The sequence below is a fragment of the Eptatretus burgeri genome, chromosome 10 (genome assembly GCF_056783735.1).
Source record: "Eptatretus burgeri isolate ZD-2024b chromosome 10, Ebu_testis_v1, whole genome shotgun sequence".
NCBI classification, from domain to species: Eukaryota; Metazoa; Chordata; class Myxini; order Myxiniformes; family Myxinidae; genus Eptatretus; species Eptatretus burgeri.
In genome coordinates this window covers 85446554-85467594 of record NC_140970.1, presented here as the reverse complement: position 1 = coordinate 85467594, position 21041 = coordinate 85446554, and the positions used below count along the sequence as shown (strand labels likewise).

The 21041-nt window shown below is 53.2% G+C and overlaps 1 long non-coding RNA gene across 1 annotated transcript; it reads left to right on the top strand.

Annotated features, from left to right (window-relative positions):
- The first annotated feature begins 1439 nt into the window (after positions 1 to 1439).
- LOC147019004 (uncharacterized) lies at positions 1440 to 20099 on the top strand. The gene is made up of 3 exons (XR_015062610.1): positions 1440 to 3039; positions 19351 to 19454; positions 19677 to 20099. It is a non-coding gene; the product is annotated as an uncharacterized LOC147019004 (long non-coding RNA).
- The last annotated feature ends 942 nt before the right edge of the window (positions 20100 to 21041 follow it).

The window sequence follows — 21041 nt, the reverse complement described above, 5'->3', positions numbered from 1 at the left end:
CCGGTGTTGGACTCGTGCAGGGCGCGCGCCGAACAGCGTGTACAAAACCACGGATTTTCCACTTCAAAAACGGATCAAAAACGACACACGCCCACTTTTGTTCTGTCCAATCGGTGAGCGAGGGGCGATTTGGCCCCGCCTCCAGGGCGTTGGAGGGCGGTCGCTATATGCAAATTTATGGATCAAAAAGCATTCACGCCCACTTTTTCTCGGGCCAATGGGGAGCGAGGTGAAAGGTCGAAGGGAGGGGGTCAAAGATGAGAGAGCGAAGCCACGGGGCTGATATAAGCGACCGCGTTCATCAGTCAAGTGAATAGAGAGTTAAGACTTCGCGGGCAGTGGAGTTGGGAAGAAGAAGCAAGAAGGAGTTGGTCGTCGTCGTGTGCGTTGGAGTCGGAGCAAAAGGGGACGGAGCTGTGGAGAGGCGGCGAGGGCAGACGAGGGGGTGCTCGCGTCGTGCCGGGAGCTGCACACCTGGGAGGCCGACGGCGCGACCTGGCCGAGGTGGAGACGCTCGTCGCGGGACTCGAGGCAGAGTAGAAATCCTCTATACCCCGAGCATCAGCAACCCCCTCCTGTTTCCCCCCGCGCTGAGATAGTGCGACCAAGGGGGCCCCTTTCCCACCCCCTACCAGACACTGTCCGCGAGGCCCGCGGAGTTGAGGCACCATCGCCGCTCCGCGTCTCATCACCAGACGGGTAGGCCCGACCCGGTCTCGGCCTCAGGCCCGCCTCATCCTTGAGGGTTCTCTTTTCTTTTGTTTTTGGGAATGTGTGTTGTCGGCGCCGTCTGTGAAGTAAAATTGTATAAGTGTTGCCGTGTGCTCGCGTAATCGGTATTAGATCTGCATTGTCGCATTTGCTTTTTGTGTAAATTGCATTGTGTTTTTCTTTTCTATGTGCTTTTGGTGGAATTGAATATGTGTGCTTTCCGTTCGTCGCGAATAAATGTGCTTTGTGTTGAACTGTTTCCCGCTTCGCTTCGTCATTTCTTTCATTGAATCCTCATCTTGCTTCACGTAAAGGGTTGGTAGTGGGCTGAATACGCCCGATAATTAATCGAACCGTCGAGGCCGACGATAACACCGCTCGGTTATCCCGATAGTACGGAACGGGTCGCTTAAGTGGCCCGTGTCCGAAGTCGACCTGCGGCGAGGTGCGATCGCCCGGTCTACCCTCCATGTGGGTACTTAGGTAGGTCGAATTTGGCGAGCAACCCTATCCCACGCGGGGGCTGATTGGCTCGATCGCGGTGAGACCGAAAGGTCCACCCGTGACTGGTTCCCGGCGTTAGTCCGAGAGGGTCACGACTGGATTGTCCGTCTGGTGGGCGACGTGCCGCGATTCGAGTTACGTGGCCGTCAGCACGCCGGCGGGGCGAGAATCCGTAACACTGGTGTCAGGTCGTGCGATACAAATCCATCGCCCTCCTCACGGCACTGGTATCGGAGAACAGGAAAACGGGCTCTCCTGTCTCCAGCTAAATTCACGGGAATCGGTCCAGGGGTGAGAGAAGCGACCCCCGATTCCCTCCAAATTACGAGCGAGCTAAATTAACCCTTCACGAGAAGCAAGATGGCGTCTCAAGGCGAGCGGGTGCCGGGTGGATTAGGTATGTGTAATAGTTATGTAGAATCCATGGCTCAGGACGAGATCACCGTGCAAGAGAAACCCGTACCAGAAGGTTGGGAAAGGCATCGATGCCGTTCATCTGGTCGGTTTTTTTATTATAACCCCACCGCTAAATGTAGTCAGTGGGAGTGGCCAGGGCAGGTGACAATACAGCACGTTATGGAACTCGTGCAGAGCATAATTGACGGAATGAAAGAAAGGAACAACGAAATGAAGAGAAATACGCAACAAATGGAAAATAAAAAAATGGATGGAAACGCACTCGAAGCGAAAAACCAATTAAAAGAAAGCCAGGAGGAGACAGAGGAGGGATTGAAGGTCGAAACGGTGGAGTGTGAGAAAAGACTTCAAGACATGACGAAGAGAGTTGATAAGCTGGGACTGGAGGGAAAAACGGAGACAGAGGAACTGGGAAGACGGGTAGAAAACCACAAGCGCAAGCCAGAAGAACAGTTAGAAGCCAAAGCAAAGTCTGAGTGTGCGGAGATGAGAAAGGAATTGGAAAAGAAAGTTTCTGAGTTACAGAAACACCAAAACAAAGAGAGGGAACTACAAAACGAACTGAGAGTGTTAAAAGAGGAAAGGAAGAGAACGGAAAATGAAACTTTAAGAAACCACACTGTACAGATCGAACAGCTGGAAGCGAAGGCCAGACTAAAGAATGAGGAACAAGAAAGAGTAATGAAGGAAGAACGAATGAGACAGGAGAAAGAAATCAGTCAGTTGAAAGAAATGACGAGATTGCAGAAGGAGGAACAAGAAAGACAATGGAATAGAAAACTGAAAGAGAATGAATTTGAAACTGAACGACAAAAGGAAAAAAATAGGTTTGAATACGAGGAGAAAGTAAAGGAGCAAGGAATGAAGTAGGAAGGAGAAATCAGGAGATTGAAGGACACAACGAGATTGGAGAGGGAAGAACGAGAGGAACAATGGAATAGAAAACAAAAAGAACATGAATTTGAGGTTGACCAATTGAAAGAAAAGCTGAGGCTGGAGTACGAGGAGATAGACAAAGAACAGCGAATGAAACACAAAATGGAGATGAACCAAATGAAGAAAACCATGAAACTGGAGAAGGAAGGACAGGAAAGGAAACGAGGAAGAGTCGTGAGAGAACAGCGAATGAAACACAGGAAGGAAATGAGCCAATTGAAAGAAACGATGAGATTGGAAAACAAAGAGCAGGAGGAACAGTGGGAAAGAAAACAACAACTCTATGAGTGTGAAATTGAACAACTAAAACGGAGGGAGAACGAACAGCTAATGGGGCTCAGAGAGAAAGAACGACTCAGATGGGAAAGGAAAAGGAACCAGGAAGAGACAGAAAAAAGGAACGAGGAGAGAAAATGTATCGAGACACGGGAGACAGACAAAATAGAGGAGAGACTGCACGATGAAGACGGGGTAAGTGACGCACACACACACACGGAGGTAGTGGAGGACAATGGGGGTGAGCTGGTGGACTGGGTGGAGGCCCAGTGCGAGCAGCTGGATGGCCTCCTCCAGGAACAAGGGGAGGGAGTATGCCCCCTTGAGGCGAGTCACGACCAGGTGAGTTCGGTCGTGTCGAGCGAGGTCGAGGGGAGGAGTGCTGCGAACGGGTGCTTGGAGAGCTTGGGGGGTATAGAGGCCCCGGAGACCCTTGTGGGGACACAAATCCCCAGTGTGGTTGTCCCTGTGTGTGTGGTGCAAGGTGTGAGTGCGTCCCCGTGTGTGGAAGCGACCCCGTGTGTGAGTGGTGTGGTGGCGAGTGTGCCGGAGTGTGTGCTTCCCAGCACGCCGTGTGTGGAGGCACCGCGGGTGAGTGCCCCCGCGTGTGTGAGTGAGGAACGGTGTGTGGAAGAGGCCGTGGGTGTGAGTGAAACGGCCTGTATGAGTGAGGCACCGCGGGTGAGTGCCCCCGCGTGTGTGGGTGAGGCACCGTGTGTGAGTGAGGCCGTGTGTGTGGATGAAACGGCCAGTGTGGATGAGGCACCGCGGGTGAGTGCCCCCGCGTGTGTGAGTGAGGCACGGTGTGTGGATGAGGCACCGCGGGTGAGTGCCCCCGCGTGCGTGAGTGAGGCACGGTGTGTGGATGAGGCACCGCGGGTGAGTGCCCCCGCGTGTGTGAGTGAGGCACGGAGTGTGGATGAGGCACCGCGGGTGAGTGCCCCCGCGTGTGTAAGTAGTATGGTTTGTGTGAGTAGTGAGGCACGCGTGAGTGAATGGCCGTATGCAAGGGAGACCGTGTGTGTGAGAGAGCGGTATGTAAGGGAGATGTCGGTTGGCATGCGGGAGCACGCAGCCGCGTCTCCCGGTGTGAATGTGATGGAGTGGAGTGTGTGCGTCGTAACACGCAGGTGTGCGTGGGTCGAATGGCGACGACGACGGCGACAGAGGAAAGAAAGCCGAGTAGCGGCTGTAGTTGTTTCGGGGACCGTGTCAGGTTCACCCAGCCGCGAGCACGAGGTTCGTGCTGTGCAACGCACGAGACCACCACGTGCTCGCTTGCGAGAGTGAAGTCCCGGTCCGGAAACGCACGCGGTGGATTTGCCGATTCCGCGGACGGACAAAGTTTAGGCAGGATAATGGATTTGGACCGGACGGGTTCTCCACGCGATCGTGTGTGTTAAGCTCCAACGGGCAAAGCACATGTGTTCGCGTGGGGAACCCCTCGAGACGTGGGGCTTGTGTTTTTTTATGCGCACGGTGACGCCATGGCTGCACGTGGGGTTGGAATCCGGCAGGAGGGGTATCTCTGCCGGATGGTACCGTCCAAGGAGGGACGAGGAACACGTGCAGCTGCATGACGTCACGGGCAGGTGCAAAGTGCGCGAGTTGCCGCGCTGGTGATGCGAATGAAAAAAAAGAAAAAAAGGGAAAAGCAAGCCTCACTTTCGGGTGCACAGGATTCCTGGGCAAGGGGTGGAAGACCCCCTTACCTGGGCACAGGATGGAAACTAGTTAGGGGGAAGGGTTAGCTGAGTTAGACCGACTTCATGGGGCAGGGGTAAGTCTTCATGGAGTCCGTGGAATGGATTAGTTAGAGGGATTGTAGCCAGATTTAGGTTGGGAAATAAAATGAATGATTTGGAGACAGTGACAGACTTGTGGATGTGTAGCGGGGACGTAGTTTAGCTACGTAGTGTTAAATGGAACGTGCTTTAGTTTAAGGGACGACGTGGGAGCACGAGTTAGTTAGGGGATGTAGTTAGAAGAATGGCAGAGTTCAGCGGTGAGTGTGTTGAAGAGTTGGTGAGTTATGATGTGGAGACATGTTGAGTGAGTGAGGCCAGCGGGTCTGTGTGTGTGGAGTGAATGGGGAATGCATGGTGCGATGAGTGATTGGGGGGAGGAGTGACTCCCGCCCAAGGGACCCCGGGGTCAGAGTAAAGTGAGTTAGCTGGGTTAGTCAAATTAACAAAAATGGAGGTCGTTTTGCTGTTGGTGGGAATGTAGGCTCGAAACCCATTTGGAGGGGTGCAGGAGCCCTGTTGACGGGCTTGGGAGCGTGGCTGCGAAAGGTGAGTATCGCTGAGTGGGTACCCCGGGCACCAGGCTAGTCGGCCGTGGTAGGCCAAGGGCCCATGGGGGGCCGGGATAGCGTAGTGGGCACGGGTGCGTCTGCTTGGTGCGGGGGCCCGGGGCGCCATTAGCCACATGGGCAGTGTTGTGGGCAAGGGTGACCCTCGGAAAGGGGCCTGGGAAGCCAGCCTGCCACGTGTGCGTTTCAGGGGAGGTGCCATAGGGGGCACTCCCCGGTGTTAGGGAGCTGGTAGGCTCGGAGGCAGTGTAGTGCCCGGGGGTGCCATAGCGGGAGATTCGGCAGAGGGTCGTGCCTGCCAAAGGGAGCCACGTGTCCCAGCCAGGAGACCGTGTGAGGGCACGGAGAGAAAATTGGGGGGCGAGGCCCGAAATTGTGAGGACACCAACACAGGCGACGGGAATCTGGGTTGTTAGAACCAATAGTTTAAGCGAGAGGCGCTTGTTGAAAGCCCCGGGGTAGTTTAGCAGTTAAATGGTTAGGGTAGATTAGGAGATGTACCCCTCCGCACCATCCATCCCCTCGCTCTCGTTGTGGGCCGCTGGACCCACTTTGGGTTAGATCGCCGAACTCTGGGGAGGCCATTCTGAGGCTTCGTTGGGCCTCGACACAGGACGCCAGCTCTCCCTTGTTCCCCTCCGGGAAGGGAACGTAGGGGTTGGGAGTAGGCTAGGTGACAGGATAGGTTAGCCGAACAAAGACGATAAAGGGGGTTAGGGGACGATTTATAGTGGGGAAGTAAAAGAAAAAAAAATAATAACAAAAAAATAAGTTGGGGCTAAATTGGGGTTTGACAAATTAAGGGAGTGGGTATGTACAGTGACAGGCAAAGACGATAGGTGGGAGGGAGACAGGTAGGTAGGTCCGAGCCCGCCTTCCAAGTGGCCAGCACCACCGCACTCCCTCCACCAACCTCCACTGAACGGCAAAGGCTGGCCAACTTCATCGGCTGGCCGTGTTTTGCTTCAAGGCGGAGGCCGGCCAACTTCATCGGCAGCTGTTGTTGTGCTGCAAGGCCTGTGCCGGCCCACTTCATCTGCCGGCTGGCTGTTTTTTCTTCAAGGCCTGTGCCGGCCAGTTCATCTGCCGGCTGTGTTTGCCTGCAGCGGCCTTCTTCTGCGGGCTGTGTTTGCCTGCTGCCTTTGCCATGCCATGCCCACTGCCCCTGTTCACCAGCCCCCGTTCAATTTTTGCTTTGCCCTCCCTGTTCATTGCCATGTGCGCCAGGATCAAGGCAACAGTTTGCAAGCTGCAAGAACTGCCCTGTTGGCAGCTACAACACGGGCCTGCAGTGGCGGCCCGTGCACCGTGTTTGTGTTCATGCATCCATTCGTTGTGCTCATTGCGTGTGCCACTTGAGCTGGCACGGAGACTGCGTTGTGCAGCCCATGCACCGTTGTGGTTCACTGAGTTCAGTTCAAAAGGGAAGGCCTTGGACTGCGTGTGAGCAGCCAGCCACGTTCCCTGTCACCTGCATTGTTTTGAGCCAGAGACTGCATGCGAGCAGCCTGGCTCCCCGCTAACTGCTTTCTTTTTGCAGAGTTCAATGATCCTGGGCCATGGTTTAGTGTAAAATTGGTAAGTTAAGGTTAAGATGTACTGTAAATATGAGTGCGCCCCCGGCATGTCTGTTCTAGGGCCGGCAATTTTATTTAAGTCGTCCGTGTGAGTGAGTTTGTTTAGGTTGTTACGCAGCCCTCAGGTTATTTATTTTGGGGACGCGAATACCATGAATGTCGCACTCAGGGATCCGTAGGTAAAATGTACTAGGGGAAAACTACACATGATGGCACACGAAAATTTGACGACTCGGGACGAGTCTGTAAAAAGGGGAGGGGGTAGTGTTGTGGTTACCAAATTCGCAAACCACCATTCAGGTCCCTTAGGTGAGATATCTCGGCAAGTATATGTGTAGTTAGGCCCAAACCCGTTGTCTAGTGGGAATACATGTCATTTATGCGTGCTGCGACTCTTCAGGATAGCCGTTTTTCTTTTACTATCTTTATTTTGGACCAACCACCATTGTTACCACCACCAACCACAACATCAACCACCCACCGCGGCGCCGCTTCACGTCACACCTCGCAACCGTCGCATCGCCACCGTTCTTGCACCGCTTGTGGGTACCGGTGTTGGACTTGTGCAGGGCGCGCGCCGAACAGCGTGTACAAAACCACGGATTTTCCACTTCAAAAACGGATCAAAAACGACACACGCCCACTTTTGTTCCGTCCAATCGGTGAGCGAGGGGCGATTTGGCCCCGCCTCCAGGGCGTTGGAGGGCGGTCGCTATATGCAAATTTATGGATCAAAAAGCATTCACGCCCACTTTTTCTCGGGCCAATGGGGAGCGAGGTGAAAGGTCGAAGGGAGGGGGTCAAAGATGAGAGAGCGAAGCCACGGGGCTGATATAAGCGACCGCGTTCGTCAGTCAAGTGAATAGAGAGTTAAGACTTCGCGGGCGGTGGAGTTGGGAAGAAGAAGCAAGAAGGAGTTGGTCGTCGTCGTGTGCGTTGGAGTCGGAGCAAAAGGGGACGGAGCTGTGGAGAGGCGGCGAGGGCAGACGAGGGGGTGCTCGCGTCGTGCCGGGAGCTGCACACCAAGGAGGCCGGCGCGACCTGGCCGAGGTGGAGACGCTCGTCGCGGGACTCGAGGCAGAGTAGAAATCCTCTATACCCCAAGCATCAGCAACCCCCTCCTGTTTCCCCCCGCGCTGAGATAGTGCGACCAAGGGGGCCCCTTTCCCACCCCCTACCAGACACTGTCCGCGAGGCCCGCGGAGTTGAGGCACCATCGCTGCTCCGCGTCTCATCACCAGACGGGTAGGCCCGACCCGGTCTCAGCCTCAGGCCCGCCTCATCCTTGAGGGTTCTCTTTTCTTTTGTTTTTGGGAATGTGTGTTGTCGGCGCCGTCTGTGAAGTAAAATTGTATAAGTGTTGCCGTGTGCTCGCGTAATCGGTATTAGATCTGCATTGTCGCATTTGCTTTTTGTGTAAATTGCATTGTGTTTTTCTTTTCTATGTGCTTTTGGTGGAATTGAATATGTGTGCTTTCCGTTCGTCGCGAATAAATGTGCTTTGTGTTGAACTGTTTCCCGCTTCGCTTCGTCATTTCTTTCATTGAATCCTCATCTTGCTTCACGTAAAGGGTTGGTAGTGGGCTGAATATGCCCGATAATTAATCGAACCGTCGAGGCCGACGATAACACCGCTCGGTTATCCCGATAGTACGGAACGGGTCGCTTAAGTGGCCCGTGTCCGAAGTCGACCTGCGGCGAGGTGCGATCGCCCGGTCTACCCTCCGTGTGGGTACTTAGGTAGGTCGAATTTGGCGAGCAACCCTATCCCACGCGGGGGCTGATTGGCTCGATCGCGGTGAGACCGAAAGGTCCACCCGTGACTGGTTCCCGGCGTTAGTCCGAGAGGGTCACGACTGGATTGTCCGTCCGGTGGGCGACGTGCCGTGATTCGAGTTACGTGGCCGTCAGCACGCCGGCGGGCGCGAGAATCCGTAACAGTATGATTCATCCGGGCTGCGACGCTTTGAGATAGCGTTTTTCTTTTCTGTCGTTATTTTTAACCAACCACGTCTCAACCACCATTACAACAATCACCTTAACCACAACGCCAACCATGCCACCAGCACAACAACCACGACCACCCCAACTACCAACCGCACCACCTGTGAACACTGAACGTCGGGCTGTCTCAGGCCCGTTCGGCGATCGGTGCCAAACGTATCGAGCCGCGAGCGCGAATGGCGGCCTTTCTGAGGGAGAATTTGGATCCAGAAGGCTTCACGCCCCTTTTTCTCCGTCCAATGGGCAAGCGTCGGGCGGTATGGCCCCGCCTCCAAGCACGATGAAAGTGGATTCTCCACGAGCAGAATTTGGATCAGGAATGCTTCACGCCCCCTTTCTGCCCGACCAATGGCTGAACAGAGGGTGGCGTGGAGCTGCCTCCAATCGCGTTTTGATCCAAATATTTGCATATAGGCTCCCCCTGAGGCCTATAAAGATGCAAGCGCAAGGCGACTCGCGCGGAGTGGAACTGGTGGAGCTGAGTGGAACTAGGGAGAAGTTGGAAAGTTGCAGGGGAGTTGGAGGGAGTTGGAGGGAGTTGGAGTTCGCGCGGTTCGGTTGCAGGCGGCTGGTTGAGTTCAAGTCAAGGGAAGACGGCGGTCAACAATGAGGTTGCGGTGTGGGGGTCGCTCGTCTCGTCGTGGGATCCAAGCCAGCCAGCAATACCCCTCTCCCTGAGCATCAGCGATTTTTCCCCCCCCCCCCATTCGCGCTGAGATCGTGCCGAGGGGGCCCCGTTCCTCCCCCACCCTAAACGTGGTGCCAACAAAACAGCTCGCGCGGAGCACGCCGGAGAGGACTCTCCGACCACGCCAGGGCCACGGAGTCGAGGCGCAGCTGCGCGAACATTGCGGCTTGCCCGCCATTGCATCACAAGGACGCGGGTAAGACCTCCCCGGTCTCCTGGACCTGGCTGATCCTCCAGGATCCACGTACATTTGGTCTACGGACCTGTCTGCCTCCTTGCCTATGAGGGTGGCTTTCTTTCTTTTGGGTTGAATGCATGCTGTGGCGCTGTGTCTTGTAAAGTAGAAACTGTTTAAGTGCATGTAAATAAACCTTGCTTTTATTCGGTTGTAGCTCTGCATTGCTTTTTTGTTTTAACTGTTATATGTGCATTTTTGTATTGCTGTTTCCACGTGCTTATCTGTGTGTGTAAATAAAGTGCATTGCTTGTTGAACTGTTTTCCCGCTTTGCTTCATCTCCTTCCTTTTATTGAATCTCCATCTTGCATCACGTAAGGGATTGATAGTGGATTTAAAACGCCCGGTAATTAATCGGAACCGTCAAGGCCGACGATAACTCCGCTCGGTTGTCCCTGTAATACGGAACGAACCGCTTAAGCGGTTACTCTCGCAGTCGGCCTGTGGCGTGGTCCAATCGCACGGTCGACCACTCGCGCAGGTACTTAGGTAGGTCGAATTTGGCGAGCAACCCTATCCTGCGCGGGTGGGCAATTGGCACGATCATGGTGAGGTTAAACCCCCACCCGTGACTGGCTCCGGGCGGTAGTTCCTGCAGGGTCACGACTGAATTGTCCGTCCGGTGGGCGACGTGTCGCGATTCGAGTTACGTGGCCGATCGCACGCCGGGCGGGCCAGAATTCGCAACAATATTATATATATATATATATATATATATATATATATATATATATATATATATATATATATATATATATATATTGTTGCGGTTTTCGCGCCCGCCGGCGTGCTGACGGCCACGTAACTCGAATCGCGGCACGTCGCCCACCGGACGGACAATCCAGTCGTGACCCTCTCGGACTAACGCCGGGAACCAGTCACGGGTGGACCTTTCGGTCTCACCGCGATCGAGCCAATCAGCCCCCGCAGGGATAGGGTTGCTCGCCAAATTCGACCTACCTAAGTACCCACGCGGAGGGTAGACCGGGCGATTGCACCTCGCCGCAGGTCGACTTCGGACACGGGCCACTTAAGCGACCCGTTCCGTACTATCAGAATAACCGAGCGGTGTTATCGTCGACCTCGACGGTTCGATTAATTATCGGGCGTATTCAGCCCACTACCAACCCTTTACGTGAAGCAAGATGAGGATTCAATGGGAGAAAAAGACGAAGCGAAGCGGGAGAACAGTTCAACAATAAAGCACATTTATTCACGGCACACGGGAAGCACACATTCAATTCCACCAAAAGCACACAGAAAAAACACAATTCCATTTACACAAAAAGCAAATATAAAAGCGAAGACAATGCAGAGCTAATACCGACTACCGAGCACACAGCAACACTTATACAATTCTACTTCACAGACGGCGCCGACAACACATACCCAAAACCAAGGAAAAGAAATACCCTCAAGGATGAGGCGGGCCTGAGGCCGAGACCGGGTCGCGCCTACCCGTCTGGTGATGAGACGCGGAGCGGCGATGGCGCCTCACTCCGCGGGCCTCGCGGACAGTGCCTGGCAGGGGGTGGGAAAGGGGCCCCCTTGGTCGCACTGTCTCAGCGCGGGGGGAAACAGGAGGGGGTTGCTGATGCTCGGGGTATAGAGGATCTTTATTATCCCTGGTGTGCGTCTCCACCTCGGCCAGGTCGCGCTGCCGGCCTCCCTCGGGCGTGCAGCTCCCGGCACCGACGCGAGCACCCCCTCGTCTGCCTTCGCCGCTGCCGCCTCTCCGCCTCTGGACTCTCCGACTCTGGACTCTTCTTTGGGCTCTCCTCATTCGACTCTCTTCAGCTTCTCCAGCTACTGCAGGCTTCGGGCTCCAGACTTCCACACAGCTCTGACTGACGAACACGGTCCTTTTATCCCCCCGTAGCTTCGCCTTTGACCCCCTCCCTTTGACCTTTCACCTCGCTCCCCATTGGCCCGAGAAAACGTGGGCGTGAAGGCTTTTTGATCCACAAATTTGCATATATCGATCGTTCTGGAGGCGGGGCCAAATCGCCCCTCGCTCACCGATTGGACGGCAAAAAGTGGGCGTGTGTCGTTTTTGATCCGTTTTTGAAGCACAAAATCCGTGATTTTGTACACGCTGTTCAACGTGCGCCCTGCACGAATCCAACACCGGTACCCACAGCGGGGCAAGAATGGTGGCGATGCTACGGTTGCGAGGTGTGACGTGAAGGTCGTGGCGGTTGTGGTGAAGCGGTGGTTGTGGTCGGTGGTTGATGTTGTGATTGTGGTGGTAATCATGGCGGTTGGTCCAAATTAAAGATAGTAAAAGAAAAACGGCTATCCTGAAGAGTCGCAGCTCGCATAAATGACATGTATTCCCACTAGACAACGGGTTTGGGCCTAACTACACATATACTTGCCGAGATACCTCACCTAAGGGACGTGAATGGTGGTTTGCGAATTTGGTAACCACAACACTACCCCCTTCCCTTTATACAGACTCGTCCCGAGTCGTCAAATTTTCGTGTGCCATCATGTGTAGTTTTCCCCTAGTACATTTTACCTACGGATCCCTGAGTGCGACATTCATGGTATTCGTGTCCCCAAAATAAATAACCTGAGGGCTGCGTAACTACCTAAACAAACTCACTCACACGGACGACTTAAATAAAATTGCCGGCGCTAAGACATACATGCCGGGGGCGCACTCATATTTACAGTACATCTTAACCTTAACTTACAAATTTTACACTAAACCATGGCCCAGGATCATTGAACTCTGCAAAAGAAAAGCAGTTAGCAGGGAGCCAGGCTGCCCGCATGCAGTCTCTGGCTCAAACAATGCAGGTGACAGGGAACGTGGCTGGCTGCTCACACGCAGTCCAAGGCCTTCCCTTTTGAACTGAACTCAGTGAACCACAACGGTGCTTGGGCTGCACAACGCAGTCTCCGTGCCAGCTCAAGTGGCACACGCAATGAGCACAACGAATGGATGCATGAACGGTTTGAACTGAATGCAGTGAACCACAACGGTGCATGGGCTGCACAAACGCAGTCTCCGTGCCAGCTCAAGTGGCACACGCAATGAGCACAACGAATGGATGCATGGACACAAACACGGTGCACGGGCCGCCACTGCAGGCCCGTGTTGTAGCTGCCAACAGGGCAGTTCTTGCAGCTTGCAAACTGTTGCCTTGATCCTGGCGCACATTGAAATGAACAGGGGGGGCAAAGCAAAAATTGAACGGGGGCTGGTGAACAGGGGCAGTGGGCATGGCATGGCAAAGGCAGCAGGCAAACACAGCCCGCAGAAGAAGGCCGCTGCAGGCAAACTCAGCCCGCAGAACCAGGCCGGCACAGGCCTCAAAGAAAAACAGCCAGCAGATGAACTGGCCGGCACAGGCCTTGCAGTAACACAGCCAGCAGATGAAGCTGGCCAGCTTTTGCCGTCAGTGGAAGTTGGTGGAGGGAGTGCGGTGGTGCTGGCCACTTGGAAGGCGGGCTCGGACCTACCTTCCCGTCTCCCTCCCAACCTATCGCCTTTGTCTGTCACTGTACATACCCACTCCCTTAATTTGTCAAACCCCAATTTAGCCCCAACTTATTTTTTTGGTGTTTTTATTTTTACTCCCCCACTATAAATCATCCCCTAACCCCCTTTATCGTCCTTGTTCGGCTAACCTATTCTGTCACCTAGCCTACTCCCAACCCCTACGTTCCCTTCCCAGAGGGGAACAAGGGAGAGCTAACGTCCTGTGTCGAGGCCCAACTCAAGCCTCAGAATGGCCTCCCCAGAGTTCGGCGATCTAACCCAAAGTGGGTCCAGCGGCCCACAACGAGAGCGAGGGGATGGATGGTGCGGAGGGGTACATCTCCTAATCTACCCTAACCATTTAACTGTTAAACTACCCCGGGGCTTTCAACAAGCGCCTCTCGCTTAAACTATTGGTTCTAACAACCCAGATTCCCGTCGCCTGTGTTGGTGTCCTCACAATTTCGGGCCTCGCCCCCCAATTTTCTCTCCGTGCCCTCACACGGTCTCCTGGCTGGGACACGTGGCTCCCTTTGGCAGGCACGACCCTCTGCCGAATCTCCCGCTATGGCACCCCCGGGCACTACACTGCCTCCGAGCCTACCAGCTCCCTAACACCGGGGAGTGCCCCCTATGGCACCTCCCCTGAAACGCACACGTGGCAGGCCGGCCTCCCGGGCCCCTTTCCGAGGGTCACCCATGCCCACAACACTGCCCACGCGGCTAATGGCGCCCCGGGCCCCCGCACCAAGCAGGCGCACCCGTGCCCACTACTCTATCCCGGCCCCCCATGGACCCATGGCCTACCGCGGCCGACTAGCCTGGTGCCCGGGGTACCCACTCAGCGATACTCACCTTTCGCAGCCACGCTCCCAAGCCCGTCAACAGGGCTCCTGCACCCCTCCAAATGGGTCTCGAGCCTACATTCCCACCAACAACAAAACGACCTCCATTTTTCAATTTGACTAACCCAGCTAACTCACTTTACTCTGACCCCGGGGTCCCTTGGGCGGGAGTCACTCCTCCCCCCAATCACTCATCGCACCATGCATTCCAGACTTGCTCCACTCACACAGACCCGCTGGCCTCACTCACTCACCATGTACTCACCTCACAACTCTCCAACTCTTCAACACACACACCGCTGAACTCTGCCATCCTTCTATCTACATCCCCTAACTAACTCGTGCTCCCACGTCGTCCCTTAAACTACAGCACGTTCCTTTTAACCTACGTAGCTAAACTACGTCCCCTCTACACACTCACAAGTCTGTCCATGTCTCCAAATGAATCATTTTATTTCCCAACCTAAATCTGGCTACAATCCCTCTAACTAATCCATTCCACGGACTCCATGAGGACTTACCCCTGCCCCATGAAGTCGGTCTAACTAAGCTAACCCTTCCCCCTAACTAGTTTCCATCCTGTGCCCCGGTTAAGGGGGTCTTTCACCCCTTGCCCAGGGATCCTGTGCACCCGAAAGTGAGGCTTGTTTCTTTTTTTTTTTTTTCATGCGCAGCACCTGCGCGGCAACTCAGAGCTCGCGCACTTTGCACCTGCCCGTGACCTCATGCAGCTGCACGTGTTCCTCGTCCCTCCTTGGACGGGACCATCCGGCAGAGATACCCCTCCTGCCGGATTCCAACCACACGTGCAGCCATGACGTCACCGTGCGCAAAAAAAAAACACAAGCCCCACGTCTCGAGGGGTTCCCCACGCGAACACATGTGCTTTGCCCGTTGGAGCTTAACACACACGATCGCGTGGAGAACCCGTCCGGTCCAAATCCGTCATCCTGCCTAAACTTTGTCCGTCCGCGGGATCGGCAAATCCACCGCGTGCGTTTCCGGACCGGGACTTCACTCTCGCAAGCGAGCACGTGGCGGTCTCGTGCGTTGCACAGCACGAACCGCGTGCTCACTGCTGGGTGAACCCGGCACGGTCCCCGAAATAGCTACCGCCGCTACCCGGCTTTCGTTCCTCCCATGTCGCCGTCGTCGCCATTCGACCCACGCACACCTGCGTGTTACGACGCACACAGTCCACTCCATCACATTCACACGGGGAGACGCGGCTGCGTGCTCCCGCATGCCAACCGACATCTCCCTCTCATACCGCTCTCTCACACACACGGTCTCCCTGGCACACAGCGACCTTGCACACGGCCGTTCACTCACGCGTGCGGGGGCACTCACCCGCGGTGCCTCACTCGCACTCCGTGCCTCATCCACACACGCGGGGGCACTCACCCGCGGTACCTCACTCATACACACGGCGACACTCACACACGCGGTCTCTTCCACACACGGTGCCTCACCCACACACGCGGGGGCACTAACCCGCGGTGCCTCACTCACACATGCGGGGGCACTCACCCGCGGTGCCTCATCCATACACCGTCCCTCACTCACACACGCGGGGGAACTCAACCGCGGTGCCTCATCCACACACGGTGTGCTGGGAAGCACGTACTCCGGCACCATCGCCACCACACCACTCACACACGGGGTCGCTGCCACACACGGGGACGCACTCACACCCTGCACCACACACACCGGGACAACCACACTGGGGATTCGTGTCCCCACAAGGGTCTCCGGGGCCTCTATACCCCCCAAGCTCTCCGTGCACCCGTCCACAGCACTCCTCCCCTCAACCTCGCAAAGCACGAACGAACTCACCTGGTCGTGACTCACCTCAAGGGGGCATACTCCCTCCCCTCGTTCCTGGAGGAGGCCATCCAGGTGCTCGCACTGGGTCTCTACCCAGTCCGCCAGCTCACCCCCATTATCCTCCACTACCTCTGTGTGTGTGTGTGCGTCACTTACCCCGTCTTCCTCGTGTAGTCTTTCCTCTATTTTTTCTATCTCCCGTGTCTCTGCCAACTCTTCACCCTTTACCTCCCTTGTCTCAACTATTATTTCCTTTGTCACGGCCTTCATGCCCGCCTGCAGGCATCGGCCCATGTTCTGCGTCTCACCCCGGAACTTTTTCATTTCCTCCTTCATTTGCTGTGTATTCGCATCCATCGTCGTTTTCACTTCATTTGTATTTGTATCCATTTTTTTCATATTCGCATCCATTTTTTCGATCATTTGTTTGTTCATTGCCGCCAGCATGGCGCATAGCTGGGCCATGTTGGATGCACTCAGCTGAGCCGTTTCGGCAAGGGTTGGGGAAGGGTTTTGGTGGAGAGGGGGGGGGAGGTGTCATACACCGCGGCCGCTGCCGCACCCACCTCGGGCCCTGGGTTCAGTTGGGTGAGTCCGTGTTCCTGCACAATCAACATTTCCTGCTCGGGGACTCCATCCTGGACCATGGATTCTACATTATTACACTTATACATTTCTAATACCCCCGGCTCCCGCTCGCCTTGAGACGCCATCTTGCTTCTCTTAAAGGGTTAATTTCGCTCGCTCGTAATTTGGAGGGAATCGGGGGTCGCTTCTCTCACCCCTGGACCGATTCCCGTGAATTTCGCTGGAGACAGGAGAGCCTGTTGTCCCGCTCTCCAATACCAGTGCCGCGAGGAGGGCGATGAATTTGTATCCCACTCCTGACACCAGTGTTGCGGTTTTCGCGCCCGCCGGCGTGCTGACGGCCACGTAACTCGAATCGCGGCACGTCGCCCACCGGACGGACAATCCAGTCGTGACCCTCTCGGACTAACGCCGGGAACCAGTCACGGGTGGACCTTTCGGTCTCACCGCGATCGAGCCAATCAGCCCCCGCGTGGGATAGGGTTGCTCGCCAAATTCGACCGACCTAAGTACCCACGCGGAGGGTAGACCGGGCGATCGCACCTCGCCGCAGGTCGACTTCGGACACGGGCCACTTAAGCGACCCGTTCCGTACTATCAGAATAACCGAGCGGTGTTATCGTCGACCTCGACGGTTCGATTAATTATCGGGCGTATTCAGCCCACTACCAACCCTTTACGTGAAGCAAGATGAGGATTCAATGGGAGAAAAAGACGAAGCGAAGCGGGAGAACAGTTCAACAATAAAGCACATTTATTCACGGCACACGGGAAGCACACATTCAATTCCACCAAAAGCACACAGAAAAACACAATTCCATTTACACAAAAAGCAAATATAAAAGCGAAGACAATGCAGAGCTAATACCGACTACCGAGCACACGGCAACACTTATACAATTCTACTTCACAGACGGCGCCGACAACACATACCCAAAACCAAGGAAAAGAAATACCCTCAAGGATGAGGCGGGCCTGAGGCCGAGACCGGGTCGCGCCTACCCGTCTGGTGATGAGACGCGGAGCGGCGATGGCGCCTCACTCCGCGGGCCTCGCGGACAGTGCCTGGCAGGGGGTGGGAAAGGGGCCCCCTTGGTCGCACTATCTCAGCGCGGGGGGAAACAGGAGGGGGTTGCTGATGCTCGGGGTATAGAGGATCTTTATTATCCCTGGTGTGCGTCTCCACCTCGGCCAGGTCGCGCTGCCGGCCTCCCTCGGGCGTGCAGCTCCCGGCACCGACGCGAGCACCCTCTCGTCTGCCTTCGCCGCTGCCGCCTCTCCGCCTCTGGACTCTCCGACTCTGGACTCTTCTTTGGGCTCTCCTCGTTCGACTCTCTTCAGCTTCTCCAGCTACTGCAGGCTTCGGGCTCCAGACTTCCACACAGCTCTGACTGACGAACACGGTCCTTTTATCCCCCCCGTAGCTTCGCCTTTGACCCCCTCCCTTTGACCTTTCACCTCGCTCCCCATTGGCCCGAGAAAAAGTGGGCGTGAAGGCTTTTTGATCCACAAATTTGCATATATCGATCGTTCTGGAGGCGGGGCCAAATCGCCCCTCGCTCACCGATTGGACGGCAAAAAGTGGGCGTGTGTCGTTTTTGATCCGTTTTTGAAGCACAAAATCCGTGATTTTGTACACGCTGTTCAACGTGCGCCCTGCACGAATCCAACACCGGTACCCACAGCGGGGCAAGAATGGTGGCGATGCTACGGTTGCGAGGTGTGACGTGAAGGTCGTGGCGGTTGTGGTCGGTGGTTGATGTTGTGATTGTGGTGGTAATCATGGCGGTTGGTCCAAATTAAAGATAGTAAAAGAAAAACGGCTATCCTGAAGAGTCGCAGCTCGCATAAATGACATGTATTCCCACTAGACAACGGGTTTGGGCCTAACTACACATATACTTGCCGAGATACCTCACCTAAGGGACCTGAATGGTGGTTTGCGAATTTGGTAACCACAACAATATATATGTATTTTTTTTGAAGTTTTTGTTTGTTTGTCTGCACGCGCTAATCTTCTGAATGGTAAAAGATAGGAGGAAACCTCTGAAACAAAAAAATGTCGGGACGGGTCCCGGGAAGGTTATAGGGTCGGTGGTGAGGTCCTTCTGCCGGGGTGAGGGGGGGGAGGTGTTCTGTTCCCCCCTCACCAACCCTCTTAGGCTATGACTGCCTCGGCTCAATAGGGAACTGATTCTGTGTTCGTGTCAGACCTATGTACAGAAGATTAAATTCACTCAAAAAGAACCGGGGCAATGCCGGATGCATTCACCTAGTGTGTGTATATATATATATATATATATATATATATATATATATATATATATATATATATATATATATATATATATATATATATATATATATATATATATATATATATATAGTGCAGGGGTACCCGCTGTTGCTGGGCAACGTCGGGTCTCTCTTCCCACCCCACCCCTTGAGCGACGAATTAATCAATATGGCTGAAATAATGATGCTATAGATGTTTATCCTCGTCACCATGTCATGAATCTGGGGTGTGTGCAGTTACCAAGTTTCTTATAGAGCACTTGCCAGATGGATTAAGTACTCAAGCAAGCACTCCATTAGAAACCGTTGATAAGGAATGGCTGCTTGGTAACTGAACAAACCACTGGACATCTCATCAGCACACTGTACAATGTACAGGAGTATTTTTGTTGTAATGAAAACGTACCTTGTTCAGACACATTTACCCACAGGCACGAACTCAGCTGTATATATTAGATCAGGCGACAGTGAGACACCTCACATGAAACTGCCATATTTGCATGATATTTCCGACTCTTGTCCATCTATTCTTCTTTCTCTTCTTCTCATCGTAATCAGCAAATAAACTTTCTATCCTCTATCATATCATTTTTCTATGAGTTTTGGTATGTTATAAAAATGGCTCCATTCCTGCTGTTGCAGACATCGCTGCATGATGACGTCATGCATAGGGACATCTTTTTTCATACTTTGCACTGAAGAAAACATGGGATATTCATTGCAAATTCTGGGAAGCAAACATTCTGGTAAGTGACACGTCCCTGTCTTGCAGACGGAAAGTAACTGCGTTTGACATCCCACAAAGTTTTTTTTTTTCTCATGAAATATCACTATTTTCTTTCCTCTGTATATCATGAGAATTAACGTACCTTCATTGGGCGTTGTATATTAGACAGCTGCTGCAATAGCTGCGGACAAAACATGCATCACCTCTTTCATAAAAATGTTACTTTTTTTTCCTCAAACAGGTATCTTCATGTAATGATGGAAGATGCGTTGTTCAGTCTTCAAATGTACAAGAGGCCTTCACAACAATTTGAGCTATGTGAAGAGAAAAAGATGGTGGTGATTTCTGGAGGGCGTGGCCTGTAGAATGGGCGGCGCTTATGACCCACAGACAGACAGACACACACAAACTCAGTTTTATATATTCGAAAATTGTGAGCTGAAAAATGCCTTCGATTACATTTACATGATTTGTTTTTCTTGTTCCCTATTCTCTTACAATACATCTTAATTTTGTTGGGAATTAAATGAATATACATTATATAGTGATGGGGAAATGTCAATTAACCAAGTGATTACATTTTCTAACTGAAGCAAAGTGTTGAATGCTGATCGGAGACTGCTCGGAGAGATCATGGTTTTAGAGCTCAATTAAACAACAGGTTGCGTACTCCCTCGATGTCTTTCGTTTTCCCTGAGTGTGTTATTACTTCCAATCTCGGTTTGATATGATAGGTGTCGTGTGCGTTTGTGTGCCTCGTCTTGACTTGAGTGTACATTAAAATCGCAGGAACAAATAAGTTAAAATAAGTGAAGAACTATCACTTCTGCCCAACAGCATGATCCTGATGAATATAAATTTCTTCCCACTTTCACACTTTTCTCTACGTGAGAATGAATGCTGGTACCAGGGCAATCTCGTATTTCTGATGCAAGTTGTATTAGCTTCAGGAACTCTTGAAGTGAAATTGTTCTTGTATTTGTTTTTACATCGGTTTTCTGCTCCTACTTTGGTTTTCTGCAGGTACATCTATATTCATTTACATTGTTACAGCATGAAATCTCGGTTAGTAGTGTGCTCACCTCTAAGCTGTCTCGTCGTGGGTTTCATATCAGATGAAAACTGCTTTCTCGTTCTCATGTGGTGGAATAAGCAAGCGATCATTCGGAGGTGATATTATTTTGGTTGTCTTGTCTGCTTGGACTCACTTGTGGATACGAAAGATTTTGTGGTACTTTTCAAAAAGAGTATGTCTTAAGTATGGTACTGTGGCTGATGATCGATTTTCATACCTTCTGTCGCTGCCATGCCAGCTAAAGGGTGGGTGAGTAAAAAACTGGTCGGGTTGGGGGCAATGCATCAGCTGATTGGTGGCAATCCCTGTGCGCTCAGCACGCATAGAACAAGGACACTCGGTAGAGCACATTCCTCCGCCACACGATGCCTGATCCACGAGAACATATTGGGCCCATTACATTTTTGAAATATCATGCTATACAGTATTATATCATTTTTGGCTGTACCTCTCAATGGTGAAGAATCATTTTGAAAATTTAAAAATTCTCGTATCCACATTCTGATTTGAATCTTCACCAAAATCTAACCA